Below are 6,193 nucleotides of genomic sequence, written 5' to 3'. Positions count from 1 at the left end.
AAAAATCTCGATGGCGCAGCCTGCGCCATAATCCCCCCCCTCCTATGGGCACCCCTGTGTGTGGGTCCCTATCCCCACATCCTCTAAAATGTGCCTTCATGGTACGGTACTATGTGGACGGGGAACTTAGAAATGAATTTGAGGCACGAAAGAACATATAACATAGACTGCATTAATAACCCTATATTGCACACATATGTATATTACGTATACATACATAAATATACACACATTAGACTACATATATACATATAGGTGAGTCGCTTCGGTGACTAAGGGCGCCGGGTTCTTGACTGGCGATATTGCCACGGAAGTCACCGGGTTCGAATCCTGAACTGGGTAAGAGTATTTGTGTTTGTCCCTTGATAAAATTTCATATGACCATCAAGTCTAATCGCCGCAATTAGCCCAAGTAGGCAGAAAAGCAACGTAAAATGTGATACGTGAAAGCACATAATACATGCACATATATTATATATGTGTGTGTGTGTGTGTGTATATATCAGCGGCGTGCATTCTGGGTACGCAAGGTACTCACTGCGTACCCACAACACCGTAAGAAAAAATAATAATTTTCCCCACCTTCTCGGAGCATGAAAATTCAACTATCGTCTCTCCGAAACCCCTTCCACTGCCAGAAATTCTATCTTCCGTCCGAGAACGCTGCTGCCTTGCCCGAGTAGCCTGGCCCTCCAGGCAGTCCCGAACGTCTGCCCGAATGATCCCGATTGTGCCTTCGGTGTTGCCCGGACCCACCCCATCCACCGTGGCTTCTGCCGATTTCCACGAGCAAAAGCTGCTGCCTCTGTTGGGTACCCTAGAAATTCAGAGGGCAATCCCCATTGGCTCCGATCAACCCCCACCATATGTTTGGGTCTTCCCGCGCTTATCCCACGGTGCATTTTCCTGTTCAAAGCACATGGTTCTAAGAAGCCAGGGTACCCAAGATTTTGGCAGCGTCTGCAGTGTTGGTAGTAGTCAACATACATTTTTTCTCGAATGTTTAGTTTACTAACATTGGACAGACACGCTTAGATAAATTAATCCCTGTGATTTGGTTGCAATAAAAATGCGTTATAAAAATTGATTACTGACATACAAATCGGAGCGGAAGGCAAGAAAACGTTTATCGGGAGGTGAGAGAAATGGAGTGATCGACTGAGTATTGCGTTTTACCTGAAACACTTTTCGGCGTCGTCATGTCAATGTGTCAGAAGGAAATTATATGGACAATTTGCATGTTTCACACCATTCTCAGTATCTGTCTTTCTCATTCTAGAGATCAAAATTGTATTCGTGTCACTTTGCATTTCAGCTTATAAGGATGGGTGTTGACTGTTGACCCCACGATATAAATGAACGAAAGAAAAAAAATAAACACAATGCTTACTATGGGATTCGAATGTACCCCCGCTCCCTTACGTTGCAAAGTTACGTAAATGGACGTTACATTGTGCCCAACATAAGGGTGCAACATCATATTGGTGGTGGTGGGGTGGGGAGATATCTCAATCTACACACACGCGCGCATATATTACATATACACATAATATAATTATGATATACATATTTATAATGTCATTCCATATAAAAAAATAATGAATTTCTAAATATTTAAAAATGCATTATTAATAAATACATAGAAAGAAATCAATTTGTTACTTTTATATACATGAGATATTTATAAAGTAGCAAACAAATTCATTTACTAACGGGTTAAAGAATAAATTAATTAAAATTAATTCAATAAATTACAAAAATAGTTGGAATTGTTTTACTTCTATTGTACATATTTTGCTATTGGTGTAGATCTGTTAAATATCTCTTGAAGAGGTAGTGTATGTTTTCAATATTATCCTTCATCTTTCATTGTTATAACAAAAACTCTCCCCCCCCCCCGGGGAAATTTTGGTGTGGGGATTTTTGTGGCCAATATTATTGGTGGGGGAAATCCCTCCATTCCCCCTCAGGACTTCGAACCCTGCCCAACGTTTATTTGAGCTTTTGAAGTGTGTTGGGATTAATACCATTCTATTCTGATGCATTTTCTACGAGAGTCCGTAATTTCTTCATTCTACAAAATATCTCGTCGACTGACAACCCTGATCCATTCATCTACAAATGTGAGTGGCTATTTCGAGGAAGGAGACACTTGTTACCGCGAGAGATTGACGTTTTTCGTTTCTTCCGTCTTGCGTGTGAAATTTGCAGTGTTTCGTTCTTATTATTGTTTTGTCATTGCGGTGAAGAGGTGAAATAGAAATAATATGGAATCGGGAGTTGTCAATGACGTTCTGGAGAGGGGTTTTTCGTCATATAGTTATGAAAAGAAAGTGGAAATAATCCGAAATGGGAGGCCTGTTCCTGAATTGGAGGACTTGTCTCAGGCTGGAGTTACGAAGGATGGTAAGCAGTATCTTAGGCATTTTCAGGAAAAAACTTACTTATGTGTATATTTCTTCCTCAACCCTTAAAAAAAGTGTTCCCCTGTGCATAGCACCACGCCATGAAGGCGTATAGGGGGTGTGGGGGTAACGTCCCACACTTTTAATTAAGATATTACTTATTTAAACATTTGTCTGTTCTTTCGTTCCCGTTCAATGTGCATCGCGCTGCATGAAGAAACTAATCAAGGTTGAATTGTTGGGCTGCACGTTTTTTGAGAATATATTTGCGAAGCAAATATATAAAATATCATACAAATGTTTTATCGTGTTACATCTGAATCTCTCCGGTAGCGTTTTAAGGTTATATCTTATATAAAAAAATCCTGAATTAGATCCCATTTCAATTCAACTAACTTCAATCAGCTTTAGTGTGCATATGAATGCATTTGATACAGCCACTAGTATTGTTTTCAAAGTTTGGTAAATTATCCACTAAGGATTTCACTTACGTATTTCTCTTGCGTACCCTAGTCTAAACGTCACCGCACGCCACTGGTGTATATATATATATATATATATATATATATATATATATATATATATATATATATACCGCGTGAGGCACCTAAAAGTACCACCTGAAATAGCGAAGAAACCAGAAACAGTAGCGATGTGAGGTTTGCGGGAAACAATAATATCAAATGGGGCTCGTAAATCGGAGGTATGGGGTGGGTCGAAAAATATCGACAAATGGGGCATCTGGAGCAAAGTCATATTTTTTTTAATGGAACGATATACAATAACATGCATAATACAAAAGAGCACACGCAAAGAAACACAACGCCGTTGGTCTCATGCATCTACTGCATATAGGAACGAAGATATGGCCATGTGAAAATATGTAAACAAACTAACAAGTGGCCCACTTGACCGTCAGTGCCACGGCATGTAAGACTTCTCAGGTGCCTGACAGAACTGCCTTTACGCAGAGCAAGTTTTGATAGCAGATCCACGAGATCGTGTTAGTTCATAGCAAGCAGTCGTAGTGGTAAGAGCGAAGATTATGGTGTTCACAAACATAGAAAAAGCGGACATGATCCTGATTTATGGGGAATGCCGAAAGAATTCCTCAGAAGCCTACCGTGTGTACGCAGAGAGATATCCGGACAGACGACAGCCATCTCGACGTCTGTTTGGTAAGTTATTTATTAAATTAAGAGACACCGGAAGTGTAACACCACGAGCACGTGTGCGGAACAAGCCAACTACAGGTGAGGCAGGTGCAACAAATGTTCTCGCCGCTGTTGCTGTGAATCCGCACGTTAGCTCCCGTGAAATTGCCAGGGATCCTGGGATGAGTCAGCGAAGTGTATTGTGCATTCTGCACACACACAAGTTTCACCCATATCATATCTCCCTCCATCAGGAACTTCACGGGAATGATTTTGTGGACCGTGTTCGGTTTTGCACATGGTTGTTACGACACGACACACCCGATTTGTCACGTATCCTCTTCACTGACGAGGCAACTTTTACCAATCATGGAAATGTCAACCTAAGGAACATGCACTATTGGTCGGTGACAAATCCACATTGGCTTCGCCAAGTGGAACGCCAGCGCCCATGGAGTGTGAACGTGTGGTGTGATATAGTGGGTGAACATCTCATTGGCCCTTTTTTATGCAAGGGACACTGAATGCTGACCGATACATACAGTTTTTACAACATGAACTGCCTGTACTATTGGAGGACATACCACTTCAGACAAGGAGGGACATGTGGTACCAACATGACGGGTGCCCAGCTCACAGTGCAAGACGCGCTACAGCATGTGTGGAAAATAAATTTCCAAATCTTTGGATTGGACGTGGAGGGCCTGTCAAATGGCCGGCTCGTTCCCCAGATTAGGCACCGTTAGACTTTTTCCTGTGGGGAAAGCTGAAGGACATTGTCTACCGGAATGTGCCAACAACTCCAGAGGATATGCAACACCGCATTACTGCGGCCTGTAGGGACATTCCCTACGAGATGCTACATTCTGTGCAACGATCTTTGCATGGGCGCCTCGTTGCCTGTATCGCAGCTGACGGCCACCACTTTGAACACACACTTTGACAGGTTTTCGCTTCTTACGCAGTGGTTCTTCGACATACTGTCATGGTCATTTTCATTATGCTGTAACACTGTCAAATACATGGTGCTGACGATGTCTACTGTATTTTTTCTTTCTATAACACGTTCTGTCTTCATCTTGTCCAATGGCTTCCGACATCTCATACTTGTACATGCCGTGGTACTGACGGTCAAGTGGGCCACTTGTTAGTTTGTTTACATATTTTCACATGGCCATATCTTCGTTCCTATGTGCAGTAGATGCATGAGACCAACGGCGTTGTGTTTCTCTGCGTGTGATCTTTTATATTATGCATGTTATTGTATATCGTTCCATTAAAAAAATATGACTTTGCTCCAGATGCCCCATTTGTCGATATTTTTCGACCCACCCCATACCTCCGATTTACGAGCCCCATTTGATATTATTGTTTCCCGCAAACATATAGATAGATAGATAGATATATAAACACTACCATTTCTAAGGTATAATTTCTTCTTCCGCCTGCAAGCCAATACCCATTTGTAACAAAATTCTTCTTCTTTAAGGCGATCTCCTACCCCGGCGAAGGTTTGAGCAATTTTCCATGTAAGCTTATGGGCGTAACTTTAGTCACGATTATCTCGAGAACCAGTAGACAGATAATTTTCAAATTTTAACTGAACGCTGAGAAAGGATGTTTCTAGAGAACCACTGATCGATATTTTCATTTTCTGCATCAACGTCCCCATAATTAATTAATTCATTTTATTTGTGAAATATCAGACTTTTTTTCACTTTTCTTGACAGAGCAACCCTGTTGCCGGCCGGCAGGTTCACTGCAGCTGCTCGGGGTCGCCTAATGACCTTGTAGAAAGAGGGTTTGGAACACGGCAGGTGGTTTCGCCCCAACACACAACAGGTTTAGAAGATGAAAAGAAAGCAACATGTCTTTTGGTTTTTAAATTATGGACTGGAAGTGGTGGCATGAAATTGGTGAAGTGTGTTCCGGACCAAGAAAAATATGAAGTTGGAATTTGGTCCGAGAGTTTGAGTCTGAGAGACAAATATGTTTCTAAAGCAGTGGCGTTTCCGTAACAGGGCTGGTTACTACATTATTTTTATTATTGTAAAACACACTATTCTTCCATTATAAATGTAGATAACGGACCATACTATATATGCATAAATAAATGTAGAGTTTGTTTTTAAATTTGTTTTATGCACAGAAAGGCTAGCCAGGGCTGGACCTACAGTTTAAAGTGGAGTCCGAACCACAATGTGCCTGCACCGGGTATCGACCTCGGGATTCCTTGATTACAAGACGACGACGTAACCACTACGGCATCGGGAAGATCCGCGTATAAATAATACATGATTACATACGTATATACTAGAGATGGCAAACAATATAAAGTTCGGCGGAACCGGGTACCTGGATCTGATCCTAGAACCGAGTGTCCGTTGATTGACTGATTAATTTTGTTATTATTCGTCACTTTCTGATACTTGGATAATTGCAACAATAATGAAGAATGCGTATTAGATGAAATTGTTGTACGGCAACTCACAAAAAAAACTTCTACGCCGTGGCCGGGATTCGAACCCAGGACACCCGGCGTTTTAGCACGCTATGCTAATCACTTCGCACGCAGGTCGGCCCGACTGTCCGGATTTCGGGTTGTGGATGTATGAATTTTACATAATGGCTACA

The sequence above is a fragment of the Lepisma saccharinum genome, unplaced genomic scaffold (genome assembly GCF_977018435.1).
Source record: "Lepisma saccharinum unplaced genomic scaffold, izLepSacc3.1 HAP1_SCAFFOLD_222, whole genome shotgun sequence".
Lineage (NCBI taxonomy): Eukaryota > Metazoa > Arthropoda > Insecta > Zygentoma > Lepismatidae > Lepisma > Lepisma saccharinum.
This window is presented reverse-complemented; position numbering follows the sequence as displayed.